Raw genomic sequence first — 25,501 nt, 5'->3', positions numbered from 1 at the left:
GACAGACAATTAGTCTTCCCTTTTTCAAAGCCTTACTGAAGACACATCTCCTCCAAGTGGCCTTCCCTGTCTAACCCTAGCCCTTTTATCTTCTCCATTCCTTTCTACGTTGCCTTGACTTGCTCCCTTTATTCATCCCCCTAAGTGCCCCACAGCACTTAGGTGCATATCTGTAATTTATTTACTCATATTAATGTCTGTCTCCCTCTCTAGACTGTGAACTCACTGTGAGCTGGGAATGTGTCTGTTTATTGTTATATTGTACTCTCCCAAGCACTTAGTACAGTGCTCTGCACACAGGATACACTCAATAAATATGATTGTATGAATGAATGAATGAATGAATGAATACCTGTGTGTGTGTGTGTGTTTTCCCTCAATTTCTTTTCCTCTGCCTCGATGGGATCTTTCCCTGTGTCTGTTTTATTGTTCTACTGTTCTCTCCCAAGCGCTTAGTACAGTGCTCTGCACATAGTAAGCACTCAATAAATACGAATGACCGAATGACAGGAGCAAAGTGGCTCATGTGACCCCCAGAAGTGATCCAGGAAATTAGGAGGAAAGAGGACAGGGAGGGAACAAGCTTTCAAGAGCTATCAGGTCACGAAATCACAGTTTTGGGTCTTTTCAGCTTTGATGGAAAACTCTGTGGTCTTTCCTGAGGCCTGGGAGGAGCAAGCCAGGAGTTCAGCTGCCAGGACGACGGCCCCATCACCCCTGTGGAGTGGGCATTTATGACCTAGATTGTTTATACAGTGTGCGCGCAGTATATTCCGGTCAATAATGCCATGGAGTAAGGATTAATATTCCATTAGGTCCCCGACAACTGAGCAACGCAAGAAGCAGCACTAGTAGTAGAAGTTATAGGATTTATTAAGCACTGACCGCATGCAAAATATTGTACAGAGTGTGGGAACAAACATCATTTCATAAAGTTATATCTCTGCTCCTTTTCTTGCTCCCACTATTTGCAAATAACGTATGACTACCGATCTCTTCCATTAGACGGTAGACAGCTTGAGGGGAACACTTGATTATACCCTTCTACCTTGGTTGTACTCTCAGTGGCATCTAATTCAGTGCTTGATTGATCTAAGTTCATCACGGACAGGGGATGCATCTGTTACTTTCGTATACTGTGCTCTCCCAAGCGCTTAGTAACATGCTCTGCACAAGCAAGCTCTCAATAAATACTGTTGACCAATTGACTGACTGACAAATTACTTCAGTGGTTATGGAATCCCCAAGAAACCCTTCCTCTTCTGGGCAACCAGAAATCTCCTCCAAGAAGCCTCCTTTCCTTTTCTCCCTCTCGCTTCTGGTCACCCTGACTTGCTCCCTTTATTCATCCCTCCTTTCCATTCCACAGCACTTACGTACGTATCTGCAATTTATTTATTTTTATTAATGTCTGTCTCTCCCTCTGGACTGTAAGCCGGTTATGGGCAGGGAACACGTCTGTTTTATTGTTATATTGTAGTCTCCCAAGCTCTGCACACAGTAAGTGCTCAATAAATACTTACTGAATGAAAACCCCAGTGCAAAATAGAATCAATCTTCCAAACTAATTGAGACCCGGGGTGATTCAGATAATCAGAAAAAGCAGACTTCCTAAGTCTGGCCCCTTCCTAGTTTAGGGTGGCTATCTATATCTATGTTTGGATTGGCCAAGCTAGTGTCAGTTCATATAACTATTAGGGCAGGCACCCAGCAGGGTGACCTCCAAACCTCCTGTTGCCATGTTGGAGAGAGCATCCAGAAAGTTGAAGAGAAACTCTACGGCCTAGAGGAAAGAACCCAGGCCTAGACGTGGCTCTGCCACTTGCCGGCCGCGGAACGTGGGCAAGTCATTTAACTTCTCGGCGCTTCAAGTTCCTCATCCATTAAATTGGGATTAAATAGTTGTTCTCCCCCCTACTTGGATTGTGAGTCCCACGTAGGTCATGGACTGTGTCAGTCGGATCTGATTATTCATTCATTCAATAGTATTTATTGAGCGCTTACTAGGTGCAGAGCACTGTACTAAGCGCTTGGAATGAACAAGTCGGCAACAGATAGAGACGGTCCCTGCCGTTTGACGGGTTTACGGTCTAATCGGGGGAGACGGACAGACAAGAACAATGGCAATAAATGTGCGCTTTGTGACTTAGGGCAAGTCACTTGACTTCTCTGTGCTTCAGCTTCCTCATCTGTAAAATGGGAATTAAGACTGTGAGCCTCATACACGACATAAACTATGTCCAACCTGATGATCCGGTATGTACCCTAGTGCTTAGTGCAGTGCTTGGCACACAATAAGTGCTTAACAGATACTATTTAAAAAATATTGGGATTCTTGTTAAGTGCTTACTAGGTGCCTAGTACTGGGATAAATACAAGATAATCAGATCGGACAGTTCCCGTCCCATGTTGGGCCCACAGACCAAGGGAGAACAAGTATGTAATTCCCATTTTACAGGCGAAAAAGTACAGGCACAGAGAAGTTATCAAGTTAAACCGGTCATACAACAGGCGAGTGGCAGAGCCGGGATTAGAACCCAGGTCTCCTGGATCCCAGTCCTAAGCTTCTCTCACTAGGCCACGTTGCTTCTCCGTAATAATGCCTGGATAGGGAGAGAAATCAAAAGGTCCAACTTGACCTTCTTATATCTACCCCAGCACTTATTCTAGTGCCTGACCCAGAATGAGCATTTCATAAACACCACAATTATTATTACTATCCAGGGAAGATGGACCACTGGTCTGATCTGGTGGTGGCCTTGCTTATCTTTTGTTCTTCTTCAGCCAGTTTGAATAATCACCTTTCCCCTGGGCTGCCCTGAATCCTGCAGGTCAGTGGGAACCCAACCCTCCACGTCTCCATCTTTGGGAGGCCGGAGTCAGAAAGGGGACACGTTCTAATGAGATTCTGTAGAGAAGCAGTGAAGCCTAGTGGAAAGAGGAATCTGGAAACCTGGGGTCCAACCTCAGCTCTGTCACTTACCTGTTCTGAGACCTTGGGCAGGTCTCTTGAGAAGTACCATGGCCTAGTGGATAGAGCATGGGCTTGAAAATCAGGAGGACCTGGGTTCTGATTCTGTCTCTGCCGCTCATCTTCTCTGTGACCTTGGGCAAGTCACTTAACTTCTCTGCTTCAGTGACCTCATCTGTAATATGGGGATTAAGTCTATGAGATCCATGGGGGACATGGACTGGGTCCAACCTGCTTGTAACTACCCCGGCCCCTGATAGTGCCTGGCATAAAGTGAGGGCGTAACAAATACCATGAAACCAAAACAAAATCTTCTCCATGCTTCAGTTTCCACATCTGTAAAAATAGGGATGAAATACCTATCTCTGCAACCTTAGACTGCGAGCCCCAGCTGGGGCAAGGACTGAATCTACTCCGCTTATATTGGTATCTACCTCAGCGCTCAGTACCAGTGCTTGGCACACAGTAAATGCTTAACAGCTATGTCCAACCTGATTAGGATGTATCTATCCCAGCGCTTAGTACGGTGTCTGGCATAGTGAGCGCTGAACAAACACCTTAAAAAACAAACAAAAACCCCCAAATATCACAATTATTTTTGAGGATTCAGCCATGTTCAAGACAGAGGAGATTTTTCCCTCCCAATAGATGGTGCTGTACACCAGCCAAAGGCCGAAGTTGCAGGGAATAGAGAGACTTTGTCGGTTTGTGCAGTGAATCAAGAAAGAAGGCGCCTCGGGAGAAAAGCCTTATTTCCGAGCCTGGCAGGGTTACCATGGAAACAGCGCAGAGTCCTCCGGTCTCGGTCTCAGCTTGTTCTTGGCCGTAGGTCTGAATCTTGAGAATCTTTAGATTCTCTAAATAACCCGAACGCCCGGCTTTCCCTCGAAATCCCCAGCTAGCCCCCGGACAGGGACCGTGTCCAACCTCGATGAACTCCCAGGGCCTAGAACGGTGCTTGAAACATAGTAAGTGCTCAACAAATACCATAATCATAAAATCATTCTAAAAACGCCACCTGAGAATTAATCAGCCGAAGCGAAGGGGAAGCAACAGATCCATCTTTCTGCACCTCAGGAGAGGGGACACTCGTGGGTGGAGGGTGGAGTAAGCTTATCTCTAAACTATAAGCTCACTGCAGGCAGGGAATGTGCCTGTTCTCCCACTTGCTTAGTACAGTGCTGTGCACACAGTAAGCGCTCAGTCAGTGTGATTGAATGACTGAGTAACCTGTCTGCCATCCATAACAGAGATGGGCCAAATGTGGTGCAAAATGCCCTTTCTTAATCTTCTTTTAATGCTCGGCCTCCTACATTCCCACCCTCCTGTGGCCCGGGGTGTCGGGTGACTCTGCCCACTGCGCTGGTCACAGCCCTGGGTACCGGGCGGCTCCGGAGTCGGAGAGGACGAACCCCAGACTGAGAGGTGGATCAACTGGGTTGCCATCTTGCTGTAGGTGGGCAGGCTGCCAACCGCAAGGGCACCGGATACCGGTTGGGAGCACAGCCCTAAGGTCTTCCTGTTCGCTCTAGAGCACAGTGGCACCACCCCATAGGAGTTTACAGCCTAATGAATTAACCAATTAATTAATTAGTACTCGTTAGTGCTTGGCACCGTTCTAAGTGCTGTGGTAGATACGAGGAGCGGCCCATGGGGCTCACAGTCTGAATCTCCCTTTTACAAATGAAGTAACTGAGGCCCAGTAAAGTTAAGTGACTTTCCCAAGGCCACACAGCAGACACGTGGCAGAGCCAGGATTAGAACCTGGGTCCTTCTGATACCCAGGACCGTGCTCTATCCACAAGGCCACACTGCTTCTCACCTAACGATGAGTCGGGACAGATACAAGGGAACGTAAGCGTTGGGGCAGCAGACGCATATTCCTAAATGCCTAATTTAAAGGTGCTTTCGTTTGATTATTCTGGATTACTGGGGACAAGGAGAGGCATGAACGATCCTTATGGCTTGCAAGGAAAGAATCAACCAGTGAGGCCAAGTGGGCATCGTCAGGGGCCCCATCCCCATAGTCTGTGGTCTGTCTCCCCGAACCTGTGAACAGGCTTGTTGGCTCTACCCCAGCCCAACGAACCTTGCTGCCTCTCGCCCTAATGGGGCTGCCGCTCCCAGATGCAGACAGCCCTGGCAGTGTCGAGGAGAAAAGGGGGAGGTGGTGCCTTCCTATTCTATTGTTCTCGACCAAGGGCTTAGTACAGTACTTGGCACACAGAAAGTGCTCAATAAATACCGTTCATTCTCCACAGAGCTATGGTCAGAACGGTGCTCTAGGGAAGGTGAGAAGGGGCTGGTTGTTGGCCTGAGACCACCTAACTTCCCTGAGCCTTAAACCGGTCCTTAGAGCGGCACACTGGTTCCTGTGGGTTCCAGGAAACCTCGACCGCCTCTAGGGCCTGGTTTCCGACCGCGGGATTCGCTTCCACTCAGGGAAGACAGTGGAGGTCTGTCCAGCCCAAGTGCTTCTGGAGTGGAGAACGGGACGAGAGCTTATGGTATGTGGGCTAGATATAAGGAAGTACTCTTCCGACAGGATATCGAACGGTAAGTTGGGCAGCTGAGGTGATCGGGGGAATCTCCTCTGGTCAATCCATCCAGGTTAACCTCTGGAATCGTCTCCACCAGACCAGGGATGGTGGGGAGATGCTGAGCAGAGAGGCTTCTGGGTACAATGTAGTATAAAAGCAGCATTTAGCCCCGATGAGCCCAACCTTGACCGACCCTCTTAACTCTCCCTTTCCCCTCCTCCCCCCACCCACCTTCTGACCCTCAAACCTTGCCTCAGTAGAGAGGCAGCAAGGAAGGAGAGCAGGCGAGAAGGAAGAATTTCTGGGACATGGGTGGTCTTCCCAGATTCCTTCAATCAGGTCACGAGAATGGCCGCTAAATGGGGCAGCTGAGGTGGGTGGCCAGAGACCCTTATCCAAGCTGTGCTTTCCTTGGACTCCATGCGGAGGAGCCCTCGGCCTACATTTGCCTTTGTCCCGTTTGCCTAGCCCTTGCGCTTGGTCTCCAAGATAGATCTCGGCAGCTTGGATCCACATTCCGGATTGCTACGGCTTCCGTTGGGTTGGGGTGCGGGTGGAGGATTATGGCTGGGGGGCGGTGGATTAGAAGGGCAGTGCAGGCAGTCCAGGTTTACACGACAGCAAGTCACCAGGCAGGGAGGGTTCAAGGGCTAAAGGTTAGAGATAAGGGGCTTGTCTGAGTTCCCAGCTTTCCTGGCTCTAAGGGGTCCTCTTTCTTTCTTTCTAGGCAAAGAGGATTTTCTCCAGCAGAAGCACCCGACAGGGGGACCCCAAACTAAGATTTTGAACCCTTAGCAGGACAGGGGTGATGCTCGATAATAAAAATCGGGGTACCTGTTAAGCTCTTTCTGGGGTCCAAGCACCGAATTAAGCACTAGGATGGATACAGATTAATGAGGGTAGACACAGTCCCCGTTCCAAGTGGGGCAAATAGCCTAAGGGAGAGGGAGAACAGGTATTTAATCCCTACTTTTTCAGATGAGGAAACTGAGGCATCGAGAAGTTGAATGACTTGCCCGAGGTCACGCAGAGGCAGGGTTAGAACCCAGGTCTTGAGTTCCCGGGGCCTTAGGTCTTCCCTCTAGGCCACGCCGCTTCCTGATCTGATTACCCTCATCTATCCTAGATGCCCGGAGATCCGCCCCAGCAACTGTTACCGTTTGGGATCCGACTGCCTAGTACACAACCTTAGTATCTACCGTCAACATATAGAGACACCCACACACACCCTCTCATGTATTATGGCAAACATCCCTTTCCATGTGTACAGTAACGCATCCTTCTTACACACAGACATATGCACACACTCCAATATATACAGACACCGACATATGCAAACACATCTTACTTAGAACGCGATCCCCATGTGGGACCCGATTGTGTCGTATCCACCCCAGTGTTTAGTATAGTGCTCGGCACACAGTAAGCCCTTAACAAATACCGTGACTGTTGTTATTATTCACAATAATAATAGAGTGCCTAATAATTACCATTAGGACTATTAAGAAGGTTCCTTATCACATTTTGGTCTTTCCCACTCCCTCCAAGCTGAGGTGGGAGGGGCCAGACAGCCCGTCTGCTTTCCAATCCAGCAAACAGCTGGATTCTCACTGTTTCTGAAGCTTACAAGATCCCATGATGAATGTACCAATTAGTGCATGGTTTCCCTAATTAATGTTGACAGTAAAATTTCTGTCACTCTCATGGAGGATATAATACTAGGGTCAATTTGGCTGATTGGAAACAAATTCATTATAAGAAACCATGAGCACCGCACACTCTGAAACAGCTCCCGTGTTCAATATATTCCCCAAAGCCCAGTGCTTGTCGAAGCCATCTCTCTGGATGCAGAACTGTAAATAACAACAGCAACAATGTGAAAATAACAGATCAAGAAATAGTTATGGGATATTTGCCATCTTCACTTCTCTATCACCACCTGAAACGCTTCATAGATTGTGACCCCTTTGAAGGACAAGGTCCACGTCTAATTTCCACTTCTTTCCCAGCACTTAGTAGAGTGCTCTGCACACAGTAAGTGTTTAATACCTACTATTACTATACTGTCACTGTTCCTTTTTCTCTGGCTTTCTCTGTTTTGCTCTGCCTTTTTTTCTCTCCCTCTTCTTTTTCCTCTCCTCTTTCTGTCTCCCAATCATCCTTTTACTGTTTCTTTTCTGCCTCTCAGTTCTCTCCTCATTGTCCCTCTCACCTTCCTTTCCTCTGCCCCCTCCCTCTCCCCTCTTTCAAGTCTCCTCCTGATCCCACACCTCCCGTCTAGCAAGTCCTTCTCCTGCTTCCCTCTGGGGTTGCTGGATGTGCCTCTTGATTGTAAGCTCGTTCTGGGCAGGGAATATGTCTGTTACATTGTTATATTGTAATAATAATAATGTTGGTATTTGTTAAGCGCTTACTATGTGCAGAGCACTGTTCTAAGCGCTGGGGTAGACACAGGGGAATCAGGTTGTCCCACGTGGGGCTCACAGTCTTAAACCCCATTTTACAGATGAGGTAACTGAGGCACAGAGAAGTGAAGTGACTTGCCCACAGTCACACAGCTGACAAGTGGCAGAGCTGGGATTCAAACCCATGACCTCTGGCTCCAAAGCCCGTGCTCTTTCCACTGAGCCACGCTGAGCACTTGTACTCTCACAAGTGCTCAGTACAGTGTCCTGCACACAGTAAGCGCTCAATAAATAGAGTTGACTGACAAAATGCATTTGGCTGACTGGCTCTTCTGGCAGGTCAGGTGCTGCCCACCTGGGCTCTGCCCTGCCTCATGCTCTCTGGGTGGCTTCTGATGGTCTAGGGTCGGGGGTCCCAGAGGGGTCTTCTCCAACCAGCCTCTGGCCTCTCTTAGGGTGGCCTATGATAGGCTTCGTGAAAACCGGACCCTGAGGAGCTAAAGACACCACACGTTTCTTTTTATGGTATTTGTTAAGCACTTTGTGCCAGGTACTGCGCTAAACCCTGGGCTAGATACAGGCTAATCGGGGTGGGTACAGGCCTATGCCACATGGGCTCACAGTCTTAATCCCTGTTTTACAGATGAGGAAACTGAGGCATAGAGAAGTTAAGTGACTTGCTCAAGACCACACAGCAGACAAGAGGTGGAGTTGGGGTTAGAACCCAGATCCTCTGATTCACAGGCCCGTGCTCTATCCACTAGGCCATGCTGCCATCTTGGGATGACTCTGGCTGCTCCTCCAGCCTTTCTCCAGAGCAGTTCCCACATTACTTGGGCCTGCATCCTGTCCATGGAATATGGTAGAAGGAGCTGCAGCTGAGAAAGGGAACCTCAGGTGCGAAAAAGAGAATGTGGGACCAAAAAAGGGTCTCTCCCCATTGGCTAGGGGACAGGCCAGCTGGAAACCAGGTGGTGCATTTCCGTTGGTCCAGGTTAGTGACCAGCCTACTCTTGACTACCTGGCAGGCAGAGCTGCTGAAATTTCCTGTTATATCTCTCCCCCCACACCCTCCACCTCAAAAAGTTTCCATTATTAACCTATAGATTTCACTGGGGACCACTCCACTTTTTTCTCGAGCGGGACAGTCTTCCCAAGCCAGATCTTGGTCTCTCATAGGTAAAATGCAGCAGCTACCTCTGTTGATAATCAGGACAGAGTAGAGAAAGAAATCAGTGAACGGGGGCAGGAGCTGGGAAGTTTAGAAAGAACCTACCCATCTGCAGTCTGGCCAGCCAGAATGAATTGAGTGAACCTGATATCTGGGCACAGGGGTAAAATGAGATGTGCTATTTGCCCTCCTTGGGCTGTGTCTGGAGAAGAAGATGGGGCAAGCTCAGATAAACATCAATCACAACGTGATAGAAACACCTAGGTGATATGCAGAACCCCAAATCCAGAAGTGTAGAAGCAGTCCGCTTCTAGAGAAATAATTGAGGGCTAAGGTTTGATTTTTCTGATTGGGGCCAGCAGAGGTTAATGTGGCAAGAAGCAGAAGCAGGTGGGTTTTTAGTAGTGCTTTAGAAGAGGTGAGGGAAGAGGGAGGAGGAGGGAGAGCTTTTCAGTTGGGATTGACATTGAGGCAGGAGCAAAATGGAAAGGGGAATGTAATCAGTGGAGGTGAGTATGAAGAAGATAAAGTGGGGGAAACAGGGCACTTGATTTGGGATAGAGGGAATATAAGCTTTTGCCACTCAATCAGTGGTATTTTTTGAGTGTTTAATGTGTGCACACTACTGACCTAAGCCCTGAGGAGAGTAATAATAATAATCTTGGTATTTGTTAAGTGCTTACTATGTACAGAGCACTGTTCTAAGCGCTGGGGTAGATGCAGGGTAATCAGGTTGTCCCACGTGAAGCTCACAGTTAATCCCCATTTTACAGATGAGGGAGCTGAGGCACAGAGAAGTTAAGTGACTTGCCCACAGTCACACAGCTGACAAGTGGCAGATCCGGGAGTCGAACCCATGACCTCTGACTCCGGAGCCCGGGCTCGTTCCACTGAGCCACGCTGCTTCTCTGTACAATAGAAGTCCCTGCTCTAGAGGAGAGCGTTGTCCTATATGGAGGAAATCATGCTCTGATGATCCAGTCTTGATGCTTTCCCATTGCATGAACTCAAGAGGATATGGGTCAAACTTTGCAGGTTTCCGAAATTTCTTCTCTTCTCCAAGTTGCTTGTGCTTAGAGGGTTGGGAGATAGTGGATTAGGTCAAGGGAGGTGTAGAGTCTCTTGGCTAATTTTTAAGAATCGGAGCTTTGACTATATGTCTGGGCTGGTCTGAATACTGCCCTGTCAGAGGCAGGAGGATGGCTCAAGTGATCTCTTGAGGTCCCTTCCAGCCAAGTGCTATTTTTCTGGTATTTGTTAAGTGTTTATATGAGGTTACTGTACTAAGTGCTGGTGTAGATAGAGGCTAATCAGTTGGACACAGTCTTTGTCCCACAGGGGGCTCACAGTCTTTGTCCACATTTTACAGATGAGATAATTTCTCTGGGCTTCAGTTAAGTGACTTGCCCAAGGTTACACAGCTGACAAATGGAGGAGCTGGCATTAGAACTCAGGTCCTTCTGACCCTTAGGTCTATTCTCTGTCCACTAGACTATTCTGCTTCTTGGGTATTGTATGTTCACTTTGCTGTGTTTTTATGGTATTTGGTAAGTGCTTACTGTGTATCAAGCACCCTTCTAAGTGCTGGAGTACATACCCATTTATCAGATTCCCTGTACCCCTTGAGGCTCACAGTTTAGGAGGGAGTAGGATTTAATTTTCATTTTACAGCTGAGAACTGCGCATTCATGTTCACGTGGCATGTGCATTATATGTCCCTCTTGGTGTTACCTGGGTGCTAATGGGGTTTGTAAGCGAAGGTATTGGCTTGCAGTCGGCCGCCCCTGCTTGTCTTCCCTCTGTGCTGGCGAGACTCATCCATCATCTTTATTGAGGAAGACTCCATCACTGTTGAGGGACTACGTCGGAGGCGAGTGACCTCTGGACGACACTGTTGGGCCAGAGTTGTGTGAGCCCTCTCTGTCTGTCTCTGCCTTAGAAATGAAAGCAATTTGGGAATCTCATCCAGCAGGGCTGTGTCAGACCTGAGAGTTGGCGAAGATAGGGGAATGGGGACCAGTTATCCCTGTTCTGCCAATGCCGACATCCAGCCACTCAACCTTTCTGCCTCAGGTTCCCTCACCCCCAAACTGAGGCTTAAGGGGAAGCGTGATTGAGAGTTCATCCATTTTGGTAGAAATGTTTCAGAGATCAAATCTGCATGATTTTAAGACAGGTGAGTTGTTTGAATGTGCCCAAGTGACCGGGGGGTGTAGAAGCAGCGTGGTTTAGCGCATGAGCCTGGGACCTGCATCCTAACCCCGGCTCTGCCACATGTCTGCTGAGTGACCTTGGGCAAGTCGCTTAACTTCTGAGCCTCAGATACCGCAAGTGTAAAATGGGGACTAAGAGCGTGAGCCTCATGGGGGACGGGGACTCTTTCCAACCTGATTCACTCGTAATAATAAAGATGATGGTATTTGTTAAGCACTTACTCTGTGCCAAGCCCAGTTCTAAGTGCTGGCGGGGGATACAAGGTGATCGGGTTGTCCCACGTGGGGCTCACACTCCTAATTCCCATTTTACAGATGAGGCAACTGAGGCACAGAGAAGTTAAGTAACCTGCCCAAAGTCACACAGCTGACACATGGCAGAGCTGGGATTAGAACCCATGACCTCCGACACCCAAGCTTGTGCTCTTTCCATTAAGCTATGCTGTTTCTCTTACTAACTTGCGCAGGGTGGCTCAGTGGAAAGAGCACGGACTTGGGAATCAGAGATCGTGGGTTCTCATCCTGGCTCTGCCACTTGTCTGCTGTGTGACCTTGGGCAAGCCACTTAACTTCTCTGTGCCTGTTACCTCATTTGTAAAATGGGGGTTAAGACTGTGAGCCCGAGTGAGACAACCTGATCATCTTGTATTTGCCCCAACACTTAGAACGGTGCTTGGCTGATAGTAAGCTCTTAAAAAATTACCATAGTTTATTTTTATATGTAGATGGAGTTGGCTCTCCTGTGGGTGGGTCGGAGGTGTCCTGCCCAGGGTAGAGAAACTACTGGAAAGGAACTAGGGTTGTTGGAGGGGGTAACTGTTGCCTGGGATTAGGTGGCTAACAGGCCTGCTTGGAGGCAGAGTGGCAGTAACTAAATACCGCCCCTGGGAGCCCACTGGGCTGAGACACCCGCCCCTTGGCTGGGATAATGAGGGCCAGGCAGCCGGGACCAGAGCACAGCACGTTGTGCCACAGCGGGGACTTCCATTCCCAGCTTCTTGGCGTGCTGATTCATCTCAGGCTGTAGTTGGAGCACACCGGGGGTCCTGCGCATCAATGGGGCTGGGGGACGTTTGCCAGGGGAGCAGGGGGTGGGGAATCTTCCAGCACAGGCACTCACAGTGGAGAAATGACTCTTTCTTGTGTGAATGATAAATGAATTTGAGGGGGAGGGAAGAAAAGAAGATGGGTGAATAAGTTGGGGGATGGGGGGAGAGCCTGGGAAGAAGAGGGGTAAGGGAGAGAATGGAGGGAAGCAGAAAAGGACAGGGGAAAATGGAGTTTTAAAAGCCTGAAGGGAGGGCAGAAGCAACCCACAGACTCATGGGAGGGGTTAAACTGCAAAGAGGAGGAAGACAGTATCTAGTGAACACATTGTTCCCCCTGAAAATGAAAAAGCACCCCTCCTTTCGCTGCTTATTCTGGGGACAGGGAGGGTTTTTCTTGGTTTTAAACAACTTGCCTTAAGCCTCCGGTGTTCTTTGAAAGGGCCTAAATGAGATGCAGCTCCCATCTTACGGATGGGAAAGCTGACTCTCTGTCAGTTCCCGCTGTCACTTGGGAGCAACCTCAGAGATCGAAACCGCTTCCTCCTTCCTTGTTTCCGGGAGGATGAGGCCAAAGATTCCACACCGAAGTGAATTCCCACCCATCCGGTCACCTGAATTGGTCCGATCTGATCTAGAGTGTTCTCGCTACTTCTTAGACTGTTAGGTCCTTGAAGGTAGCCCCCCATCCCTTTTTCTGTTGTTCTCCCAAGCTCTCCATACACAGGAAAGGCTCAGTAATACTAATGATTGAATCACATTGACAGTTAAGACAGAACAAACTAGTTAATTAAGAGTTTCAGAAGAGAACGGAGGCAGAGGATATGTCTTCATGGGGTAAGGACATCCTCTGGTGATATTTTTTTCGGAAGCAAATTCCATTTGGTTCTGAACCTGTTTGGGTCAGGCTCTGCACTAACTTAAGTGTCTAACAGAATCCATGCTCCGAGCCAGACATGCAGAATCGAGTTTAGTAGGACCATTTATTGGGAAGCAGCGTGGCTCAGTGGAAAAGAGCCTGGGCTTTGGAGTCAGAGGTCATGAGTTCGACTCCCGGCTCCGCCACTTGTCAGCTGTGTGACTGTGGGCAAGTCACTTAACTTCTCAGTGCCTCAGTTCCCTCATCTGTAAAATGGGGATTAACTGTGAGCCTCACGTGGGACGACCTGATTACCCTGTATCTACCCCAGCACTGAGAACAGTGCTCTGCACATAGTAAACGCTTAACAAATACGAACATTATTATTATTATTGCCTAGCCTCACCCCTGAGTTTACTCCCATCGTGTCAGCGTTGGCACATCTGCTCCAATGATGACTAGCAAATCAAGATTTCCCAGCGCCCTGCTCCTGCCTCCACACGCCACTGCTGCTCCGTGGAGCTCAGGACAGACCCTAGAGTTCAGGCGTCCTGGCAAAGAGCCAGAACGGCTAGCATTCTGGGGCTACAGTTGTCAATCAAATGGATTTAATAATAACTGTGGTATTTGATAAGCACTTACTATGTGCCAAGCACTGTTCTAAGTGCTGGGGTAGATACATGGTAATCAGGTTGAACACAGTCCATGTCCCTCATGGGCTCACTCTACAGATGAGGTAACAGGTACATAAAAATGAAGTGACTTGCCCAAGGTCACACAGGCACATAAAAATGAAGTGACTTGCCCAAGGTCACACAGCAGACATGTGGCAGAGCTGGGACTGGAACCCACAGCCTCTGACTCCTATGCCTGTGCTCTTTCCAGTAGGCCATGCTGCTTTTCCCATGCTACTTGACAGACTTCTGAGCCAGTCAAGAGGCCCACAGTGAATTCCTTCTTAGGCCTCTGTAGAGGGAAGCTTTAGAAGCAGGCTGATTTTTGTGGTCTCTTGGGCAGCCTGGTTAGAAGATTTATCTGTGAAAGAAATTGAGAAGCAGTGTGGCTTAGTGGATGGAGCACTGGCCCGGGAATCAGGACCTGGGTTCTAATCTCTGCTCTGCCACATGTCTGCCTTGTGCCCTTAGGCAAGTCACTTCACTTCTCTGGATCTCAGTTACCTCATCTGTAAAATGAGGATTGAGAATGTGGGCCCCATGTGGGACGGGGACAGTGTCCAACCTGATTAATGTGTACCTATCTCAGTGCTTAGAACGGTGCTTGGCACAGAAGTACTTAACAAATTCCATATTATGATTAGGAGAGTGGGAGTCAGTCAAATGGCTGGTTAACTCAGAAGCTGGTCTGGGCACACAAGCCTAGCATGGTCTGTGCACCTCCCCCCTCCTAAGAGAAACTGCTTTCATTTTAGTGGGGTCTCATGGGTTGAACCCCACACAGGCGCCATCTTTCCACACCTCCCTCCTCTGTCACCATCAGACAGCATTTCTGTGGTGAAACAGCCCAGGATTCCATCAGAGCACTCCGGGAGCCTGTGGAGAGGGGTGGAGGAAAGGAGGAAGAGGAGGTTCCAAAATGGCAGAAATGCTTCTAATTATTATTGTTGATGAGACTTACCCTACCGATTAGGGCTGGTGCCAGAGAGCAGGTGATTAACCGTATTGAAGTGTGTTTAACATTCTGACTTCTGGAAACATCTTGCTGAGGATAATATTAATAGATTAGTAGGCATAATTGGAATTGCTATAATTAAGATGCTGACTGTGAAGATTTTTACACCGGTCTTTAGCCTCCTCCAAATGCTATAAAACATTGCTTGATGTTCCCAATAGATGTTGACATATGTGGCCCTGGGCCTGTGAGTAAGCAATTTCATGGCTCGGAGCGGTCAGCAGAAAGGGAATGCTATTGGCATTTCTACCCCAGCAGAACAATTAGTGCACTTAGAGCTTTCGTTTTGATGGGGGAGGGCGATTATAGAAAGTCTAATTAGCAAAGACGGATTGAAGAAATGCACTTAGATGGAGAAGTGGAGTTTTGATTAAAAAAAAATACGCATATGAAAACTGAAGAGCAGAGATTTGAAAAAAGCCGCCCTCTGCTCGGGAAGAGGGATCATAAAAATAAGCTTAAAACAAAATCAATCGTGATCTAAATGACTGCTGGTCCTGCCTTTTTCTGAAGCCTAAGCTCATGGAGTTGATTAAAGTTCAACATTGTAAGCATTTCTGGGCTGGAATTGCTGCTGACTCACTGTTGAACCAAAGCCAAGCAAACAGAAGATGTGAGAGGCCTGAGTGGCGGGGGAGAGAAGTCCCGGATGCTAGTACCTGTCCTACTCTACCCCGCTGAAATCCCTGAAACGTTCGCCCACCTGAGGGTGGGCTCCACGGAGGCTGGGGGGTGGGGGGGTCTGACCCACTCCGGGGCCTGTTGGGCCAGCACCAATCTGAAGGGGAGGGGGCGAGCGAAGGGATCTTTTGCCCTCTGGATTTTGGGGTTGTCTTGGCCCAGACTCGGATGTGCAGGAGCAGGGTGTGGGAACAGAGAACTGAAAGCCTTTGTGGCAGCTCAGAATCAGCTCCCAGTGCTCTCGGCAAATCACAGACCACTCGGGCCGGGAGCGACTGCCGTGGGTCAGCTCACCCATCCTCCTTCTTCCACACAGGCCCTTCATCTAAACCATCCCAGCCTGAAGGATAAACTAGGTGGAGGCCGGTCCCAGACCAGTGACTGCTTGAGGCCGGAGGAGATCCCAAGCTGCTGGATCGCCCGGACCAACCCCGTCAGGTAGGGTTCCAGACGCCTTCCTGTCTGGTTTTTATTTTATTTTTGGCACCGGGCTCCTGCTGCCGAATTCCGCGTCCCAGACTCCACGTGGGGCTTCCCTCGGACCTGGAGGGTGAGGAGGGGCTGAGGCTCTGAAGCAGCGCAGAGGTCAGGAAGTCCTGGAGAAATGCAGTAGGTCTGTGGCAGAGCCAGCTGACGGCCCTAAATGACGGCCGGGTGATGTCGTCATGTCACGTGTGTGGCTGCAGCGTGAGTGACATCATGAGTGTCTTGAAGTCTGACTTTAGGCCTGCCGGGACTGGCTTCCCTGGTTGTAACCCCTCCCTCCATCCAACATTTTCCTGCTCACCTCCTCTGCTTTGTCCCCCCGACCCCACCTGCTAATCCTTCACTGCCACCGCGTCCTCCCCGACACGAGGGGGCTGCCCTGTTGCCCGTCGTCATGATGGTATGATTCCCTTGCTAGAAGGCAAGCTGGTGATGTGGATGGGGCAGGGAGGGGTCTCTGGCTGGGGCCTAGAGTGTTTTGAACTGCATATGGGTGCCTGCTTCATTTCCCTGGGCACCAACCTAGCCCAGTGATGGCTTGGCCGCTGGAGTCCCGCGGCTGAAGCAGGCTCGCCCGAATCATCCCTTGGTGACAGCAACTCCGAAGACTCCCCAAGCCTCGGACCCTCCCCGGCTCCCAGCCCCCCAGGGAGCCTCTCTCTCTTTCTCACCCCAACGTCCCCCAGAAGTGGGATGTAGCAGAGACTGGGGAACTTTTTAGCTGGAGAAACAAGGTGCAAGACTTTCGAAGCTTTAGGGACACACAGAGTCACGTGACCCAATCCAGCCTTTCTCTGGGCCCTGCCCTTGTTCCTCCTTTCTGCTCCTTAGAGTCATTTCCTTGCTCTGCGTCAATCTCACGAGAAGAGAAATCGATTACCTTAGCGAGGCTCCTTGGGAATCCTTGTCACCATCAGTCCTCAGTCGCTAGACCTCAGGGTGGGCCAGGCCTGTGATGATGATGGTATTTGTTGAGCACTTACTATGTGCCAAGCACTGTTCTAAGCGCTGGGGGGGGATACAAGGTAAGCAGCTTGTCCCACGTGGGGCTCACAGTCTTAATCCCCATTTTACAGGTGAGGTAAATGAGGCACAGAGAAGTGAAGTGACTTGCCCAAAGTCACACAGCTGACAGAGGCAAGTGAAGTAGCCTGGCCTAGTGGAAAGAGCACAGGTCTGGGAGTAGGGGACATGGGTTCTGATCCTGACTCCACCACTTGCCTGGTGGGTGACTTGGGCAAGCCATTTCACTTCTCTTTGCCTCAGTTTCCTCATCTGTAAAAATGGGACTAAATCCTATTTCCTCCCCCTTAGACTATGAGCCCCATATGGGACAGGGATGCTATCCAAACTCATTATCTTGTATCTAGTCCAGCACATAGAACAGTGCTTGGTACTTATTAAGCACTTAACCAAAGTATGTAGTTGTTATTAATGTCGTCAGGCCCAACTGAGCACCTCACCAGCGTGAAGCTGCCTTCGGCTGGGCTACGGGAAGGAAAGGGGTAACTGTGAGAAGAGGAGCAGGACATTCCTCATTTCCCTCCTCTTCCCCCAAGTCCTGCAAGCCACTCTGACTGCTTTTGCAAGAAATAATCCCAGATTGTACTGTGTATTGTGTTCTCTCAAGTGCTCAGTACACTGCTCCGCACACAGTAAACATTCAACAAATACCATTGCTATAGTAACAACAGCACTTACTAAATTCCAAGCACTGTAGTAGATACAGGCTGATTAGATCAGACCCAGCCCCTGATGGAGCTCGCAGTCCCAGGGGGAGGGAGCACAAGTATTTTATATCCATGTTACAGATGAGGAGACTGAGAACCAGAGTAGTTAAGTGACTTGCCCAAGGTCATCTAGCTGGCAAATGGAAGAACCGGAAAGAGGCTGACTCCCAGGCCTCTGCTCTTGCCACTAGGCCATGGTGCCTTTCTTTACCTCCCCATCTCCACTGCTACCCAATGGGCATCAGTGAGGGAATGCCATGAGGGGAAGGGGGAGCCCTCAAGACCATTAGGTACCTATGAGGCAGATCTGCCGCCAAGCCAGAGACTGCCGTGACTGTGAAGTCCTCTCACAGATTTGGAAGCGTCACTCCTCAACCCTCCAGTTGTTGCCCCGCAATTGTCCAAGGAGCAGCCCCAGAAATCTGCTGCCTCCCTGCTAGTGTGGGGACAGGCTGGGGAGATTTGGTTAGAGCAGGAGAAAACACAGCACTAGAGTCTCTCTCACAGCCATCATGCTCTCCTTCCCTCCTATCTTCCCCAAGCTCTCCTCTTCTTTCTTTTTCCCCTCACTCTCCCGCTTACTTCACTCCCTTCCCAAGTGCTCTTTGGCTAAGTGGCCTTATTTGCCTTCCCTTAGCCTGGGAGAAGTCACTCAGTGCTGTGAGGTTTTGGATGTTGATTTTTTTTTTTTTTTCTGTGCTTGCTTGTGTAAAAAAACCTATAGCCAGGAGCCTGTATACGAAAGGGAGGTCAGCCCCGAACTGCCCTGGGTGGGTTTTGGACAACTTCTCCTCCCTCGCTCATCCACTCAGGAGACGTAGTCAGGGCTCGATTCCTGGTTCAGTCCCTCTCCCTGTGTCAGCGACTCCTCATCTCCGGCAGGGAGACCATCCCTGAGGAGCTGGAGTGGGGGAGAAAATCAATGCCTACCTGATCGGCAGCCCCCGTGGGGCCACAACACACACACACAATGTTTCTACTGTCTCGGGGACTGTTGTCATGGCAAGAAATCGATCCACATTAACCTGGATTGGGAATTTCACGGCAGAAAGTAGAGGCCCTGCCTGTCTCTCCCAGGCTGGGTGATTTGGAAGCTGCGAGGGTTGATGGACAACCGTCAGGCGGAATCTACTCCAGTTCAGTTCCCCTTCCTCCGCGTTCAAGAAGAGCCTGAAAGAACGCCATTGTTTCTTATCTCCTTTTTTTTTCTGTGGGAGCAGAATGATCCGTAGAAGATTTGGGATTAGAAACTTTGGCTGTCTCACTTTAAAGAATAAAACCTGAAGTGAAGTTAGAAAGGACAGGCTGAAAGTGAGGGCCACGAAGGAGATAAGAGGAGTTAATTAGAAGGTCAGATTTACACCTCTTCTCCGGTACTTGATTCGAGATAATTTTTCACCTTCGAAGGTGGACACATCCAGCAACGGGCAGATCTGCCTGAGAGGGCAGCTGAGGATCCCACTACTTTCTCCCTTTCTCTGTCACTCCCGGCCTGAGCTGCTCTAGGATGATGAGGATTTCTCCGGAAGTGGGAAGACGTGAGTCTGGGCCATGGAGACATTAAGGTTGAGGGCAAGGCAGAGGAAGGATGGGAGGGAGCAGAGGGAGTGATATGAAGAAGAGGGGGACATGATTCATTCACTCATATTTAGTGAGCACTTATTGTATACAAAGCACTGTACTAAGCCCTTGGGAGAGTACATTATAATAATAAACCCATTCCTGCTCCCAGTGAGCTCTCAGTCTAGAGGGGGAGAGAGACATTAATATAGATTGCAGATATATACATACTCTCAGGGATTAAACCCCCAAAATGTGTCATGTATGTGTGTGTGAGAGAGAATGGGTTGGGCTAGGAAACCAAATGTCTTTCCTGACTCATCTCTCAACTCCCCATCCTATTTTCCCTCCCTACTGCATCATCCGTGCACTCGAGTTGGAACCCGCTAGGCACTTTAGTACTCACCCCCACGGCATTTATGAACATCTCTTTATAGTTCCCCTACCTGAGGGGAAGTAAGGTGCCCTGTACACAATAAATGCTCAAAAATATCACTGATAGGGGGTGGGGGTACAGTGGTATGGCATAGCGGATAGAACATGGACATGGGAGTCAGAAGGACGTGGGTTCTAATCCCAGATTTGCCACTTGTCTGTTGTGTGACCTTGTGCAAGTCATTTCGCTTCTCTGTGCCTTGTTTCCTCACCTGTAAAATGGGGATGGACACTATGAGCCCCCCGTGGGTCAGGGACTGTGTCCAACTCGATTTGCTTGTATCTGCTCCAGTACTTAGTACAGGGGCATGCACGTCGTAAGTGCTTAGCAGCTACTTAATACTCTAACTGCATCTCCTTGCAAGCTTACGTTTAGGGAGTCAATTTGCCAACTGGAAGAATCTGGCTCATGAAAACCAAATCCCTCCCTACCCTTCTAACCAAACTCTTCTCAAATCTCACCTCCTCCTCCCTGATGTCTTCCCAGATTTATCCCTCATGGATCCAGTTGTTTCAGGCACACCCAGACCTTCTGTAGGTCTCTAATTATGTGTATATGATTTTATGGTATATGTTTGCTTGAACATTTTTGGGTTTGGCACCTCTGGCCCAGGTGTTTGTTTATTTGCCCGTTTGTACTCCCTACCTGTTTTGTCTCTCCTATGAACCATGATTTGGGCAACCTCCTGACTCATTCTCCACTCTGTTCAGAGCTCAGAAGGGTCACCGCAGTCCACAGGGGTTCCTCCACTCAATACTCCCAACGCTTTTTTGGGCTGACTGACAAAGGCTTGTATGGTTTCCACCGAATCCATTTCCAAGCCCAGTGATTGGGAAGTTTTCTGAAGGCACAGAAGCAAAGTATTGAGATTAGAAGAAAAACCGGGGAGCTGGAATGTGTAGCCGACAGCTTATTAGGATGCCCTATCTCATGCCTTTCATGGCAATGCAGCCAGTAGTGACTGTTGATCTTCCTTGCCAAATAAGAGGGCAAGATCTAGACTTAGCCAGGTCTGGTGTCCAATTGAGGAAGATCAACCGCAGTCTGGCGAGGCTAGTGGCTGGAATACCCTTTGCAGTGAAGCCGCAAGAACTTTGCAGTGAAATCTTTAGAATTTCCTTTCTCTTTCTCTTCCTGTCCACTCCTGGAAGACTTTCCTTTGGAGACTAAACGGAATCATGGGCGCAGGAATAGAAGAGGGTAGATGCTTTTAGTTGTGCTGTTGGTGAAGTCCCACTGAGGATAATAATAATAATACTTATGGATTTTGTTAAGCACTTACGTCAAGCCCTGAACTAAACGCTGGGATAGGTAACAAGGCAATCTGGTCCCACATGGGGCTCACAGTCTGAGGGAGAACAGGTACTGAATCTCCTTTTTTACTGATGGAGGGACTGAGGCACTGAGAAGTTAAGTGACTCGCCTAAAGTCACACAGCAGAAAAATAGAGGATCAGGGATGAGAACTCTGATTCCCAGTCTTGTGCTATTTCCACTAGGCCATGCTGCTTCTCGATGAGGCAGGCAGTTCTCTTGCCCACCTCACTGTTTGTCCTTGGGGAAGTTCTTCCACCTGTCCAATTCCCACCTGGGTATTCTCTCCCAATACTTAGTACAATGCTCTGCACAGGCCAAGCGCTAAATAAATATCATTAGTACTCCTGTGTCCTTGTCCCTCGGGGATGCTGTTTTTGGTTTTTAATGATATTCGTTAAGCATTAACGATGTGCCAGGCATCACACTAAACACTAGGGTAGATGTAAGCTGGTCAGGTTGGTTACAGTCCCTGTCCCACACGGTGCTCACGGTCTTAATCCCCATTTTACAGAGAAATAGAGTGATTTGCCCGAGGTTATACTGTCGACAAGTGTTGGAATTGGGATCAATCAATCATTTATTGAGTGTTTACTATCTGCAGAGTAGAGCACTAAGCATTTGTCTTGCCTTACGCTGTTGAGTCGACTCCATCCCATAGTGACACCCCAGACACATCTCTCCCCAGATCCCCCACCTCCAACTGCAGTCATTCTGGTAGTGTATCCGTAGAGTTTTCTCGGTAAAAGTACGGAAGTGGTTTACCATTGCCTCCTTCCACGCAGTCAGCTTGAGTCTCCACCCTCAACTCTCTCCCATGCCACTGCTGCCCAACATAGGTGAGTTTTGACTTGTAGCAGACTGCCCTCCACTCACTAGCCACTGCCCAAGCTAGGAATGGAATGGAAAGGCCTCCGCTTGACTCTCCCTCCCATAGCCGAGACTGGTAGAGTGCTGGGAACTCCTCAGGTGCGACCCTGAGAGGGGTCTAAGCACTTGGGAGAGTACAATACAAGAGAATTAGCAGACACCTTCCCCGCCCATCATGGGTTTACAGTCTAGAGGGATTAGAACCCAGGTCCTTTGACTCCCAGGCCTGTGCTCTTTCCACTAGACCATGGTGTTTCTTCTGGGTTCAAGAGACCTGGCCCCAGATCCTGCTTCTGTTCCCTAAGGGAGGGAGAGGCCTAGTGGAACACCTGCTCATCTGAGTTCATGTTCTAGGGAGGGTGGATTCATGTGCCCATCCAATGCAAAATTATGCAAAACATGCTAATTTCCAATGCTTCCTCAATTTATTGAAAACCATCTGGCAGGCTTACTCCCTTCCACTTCAAATCCTACAGGCCACAGCTCTCCCATCTTCAAAGCCCTTCTGAGAAGACATCTATTCCAGGAGGACTTCCCTGATTAGTCCTTCATCTCTCCAGATCATAAGCCTCCTCAACTGCCTCTTCAACAGTTTTGTGCCACCTACATACTGGTGAAACTCACAACTATCCAGAACATTTATGGATGTACCTTATGTACCTTGATCCCATCTATCATAACAATAATAATTACTAATTATGGTACTTGTTAAGCGCTTACTATGTACCGAACAGTATTCTAAGCACTGGGGTGGATACAAGTAAATAAAACTGGATGCAGCCCTCTCCCATGTGAGGCTCACACTTTTAATCCCTATTTTACAGATGAGGCAACCGAGGCCCAGAAAAATTAAGCGACTTGCCCAAGGTCATACAGCGCACATGTAGCAGAGCTGGGATTAGAATCCAGGTTCTTCTGACTCCAGGCCCATCCTATCACTGACCCCTTGCCCACATTTCCCCTTGGACCTGAAGCTCTTCTCCCCTTTCATATCTAAAAGTCCACCCGTCTCCCCACCTTCAAAATGCTCCTAAAATTGCATTTCCTCCTCCAAGAACCCTTCCCAGACTAAACCCTTTATTTCCCCTACCTGCCCTCTACTCTGTATCAACTGTGAACATGGTGTTGTAACCCTTGAGCACTTTGTTACTCACCCCACAGCACAATCCATAGTCCTTATGTAAATATTCTTATGCTCTACTATTTTCCCCTATTAATAATCTACTTTAATGTCCGTCTCCCACTGCAGACTGTAAGCTCCTTGTGGGCAGGCACTGAGTCTACCAACTCTGTTGTCCTTTCCCAATTGCTTAGTACAGTGCTTTGCTCAAAGTAAAGTGCTCAATAAATACCAATGATTGATTAATAGAGCTCTTACAAACCCTATTATTTAAGCCCTAATTTATGGAACACATCCACTCTTTTATCCACCTTTTCGTAAATTATTTAGTGTCTGTCTTCCCCTGTAGGTGGCAAGATCCTTGAGGGCAGAGTTCATTTCTCTGTTGTGCTCTCCCGGGTGCTCAGTACTATGTTCTACGCGCAGTAGGAACTCAGTAAATAGGATGGATTGACTGCTTAGTCTTGGTGGAGGGCGGTCCAAGAGGGAAGGTTTCTGTTTCTGCCTCTTTCTCTTGATATGTGAGACTTGGGGCTTCTCCTCTGCTACTCACTTTTGTTACACTTGGAAAAAAGTTTGTCAGTGAAGCAGGTCTGACCTTCCAGCAGAGTTGACTAAATGAAAAACACAGATTCACAACATGAATGAGAGAAATATTTGTTGAAAAAAACCAAAATTATTAAAGCAATGGAATCACAACACAATCACAACTAGTCCCTCTACTAAGAGAACTTCCAGGCAATTATTATTTTTTATTATGGTATTTATCAAGCACTTTCTATGTGTCAAGCACTGTTCTAAGTGCTGGAATAGATACAAGTTAATCTGGTTGGACACAGTCCCTGTTCCACATAGTGCTCACGGTCTAAATTGTAGGGATAACAGGCATTGAATCCCGATTTTACTATTGAGGAAACTGAGGCAGAGAGAAGCTAAGTGACTCGCCTAGGAGTACACAACAGGCAACTAGTGGACCTGGGATAAGAACCTTGGTCCTCTGAACTCCCAGGCCCCTACTCTTTCCACTAGGCCATGCTTTCTCTCACTAGCCTGATGGATGAAATAAAGGAGAGTGGGAGAGAAGGGGATGGAAAGGCAGATTTATAAAGTCTGTTTCTTTGGCTGATAGGAGGGTAGGAACTCCTCAGAGATCAACTATCCAAATGGCAGTCCTGGGGGAGTTTTAGTGTTTTGTAATCATAATAATAATAATGGAACTTCAGCACTTACTAAGTGCTGGAATAGATACAAGTTAATCAGGTTGGACACAGTCCCTGTCCCACATAGGGCTCCCAATCTTAATCCCCATTTTACAGATGAGGTAACTGAGGTGCAGGGAAGTGAAGTGACTTATCCAAGGTCCAACACAGCAGACAAGTGGAGGAACTGGAATTGAAACCCATGACCCTCTGATTCCCCATATCCACTAAGCCTCACTTTGTGGTAATGCTTCCCTGTTTGCTAACAACTTCCTTGCAATTCTCCATATCGTACTAGAGGAAGGAAGGAAAAAATAGTACAACTGTGCTAAAATACTGCTCTCAGGACACACTGTTTGAATCAACGTCTTCTGGACAGCCCCCAGTACACGGACTGCTGTGCAAGATATATGTGTTTGACAGCATGGCTGAGTGGAAAGCGCCCAGGTTAGGGAGTCTGGAGACTTGGATTCTAATTCTGGCCCTGCCACCTGCCTGCTGTGTGACCTTGGGCCAATGACAGAGCACGGATTAGATCCCAGGTCCCATGTCACCCAGGCCCATTCTCTTTTCCACTAGGCCACCTGCTTCTCATTGGGCCACATTGCTTCTCAGAGCTCGGAGATGGAGCTTGTGCAACATTAATCTCCATATTCATTCATTCAATTGTATTTATTGAGGGCTGACTGTGCAAAGGTCTGTACTAAGTGCTTGGGAAATTATAATATAACAGTAAAGAGACACATTCCCTGCCCACAACAAGCTTACAAGTAAAAGGTCAATAGAGCTGTTTTCAACCTCCTGACCACCTCTGCAGTTTCTTCAGAGTTCATTCTGCACCTTCCTCTCTGCCCACCCCAGCAGAGCACATCGTCGGCTATGAAGTAGGGGGATGCAGCAGCATGGAAAGCCAGAGAGATGCTGAGCTCAAAAAATAGCTCCCTGGTCCAGGAGGCGCCGGCTAAATAGGATGCAGTTTACCAGAGTGCCACCTTCCAGACCCTGAGGCCTGATCAGATGTGGGTTGATGTCTTGGAGGGACTTCTGGGAGGGGGCTTCTTCTAACTCAGATACAACAGAGACATTGGTTTGGCCTCACAGAAGCTATGCAAGGGCATCTTGGAAGGTCACCTCAGCAGCCAAGCAGATCACATTCATACTGAAGCACCCGGCCCCCTGATTATTATGGATGAGACAGAGGTTGAAATTGCC

At 48.6% G+C, this 25,501-nt stretch overlaps 1 long non-coding RNA gene and 1 other non-coding gene across 2 annotated transcripts in view; one reads left to right on the top strand and one right to left on the bottom strand.

Annotated features, from left to right (window-relative positions):
- LOC114809125 overlaps positions 1 to 25,501 on the top strand; it is a 72,356-nt gene that overhangs the window by 6,885 nt on the left and 39,970 nt on the right. Inside the window, exon 2 of the long non-coding RNA XR_003756885.1 lies at positions 15,892 to 16,013. This is a non-coding gene — a long non-coding RNA (uncharacterized LOC114809125). The remainder of the gene's footprint in view (positions 1 to 15,891; positions 16,014 to 25,501) is intronic.
- On the bottom strand, positions 21,950 to 22,087 carry LOC114809797. Its single transcript, XR_003757573.1, has one exon. It is a non-coding gene; the product is annotated as a small nucleolar RNA SNORA7 (small nucleolar RNA).

This window comes from Ornithorhynchus anatinus, chromosome 2 (genome assembly GCF_004115215.2).
Source record: "Ornithorhynchus anatinus isolate Pmale09 chromosome 2, mOrnAna1.pri.v4, whole genome shotgun sequence".
NCBI lineage: Eukaryota > Metazoa > Chordata > Mammalia > Monotremata > Ornithorhynchidae > Ornithorhynchus > Ornithorhynchus anatinus.
This window is presented reverse-complemented; position numbering and strand designations above follow the sequence as displayed.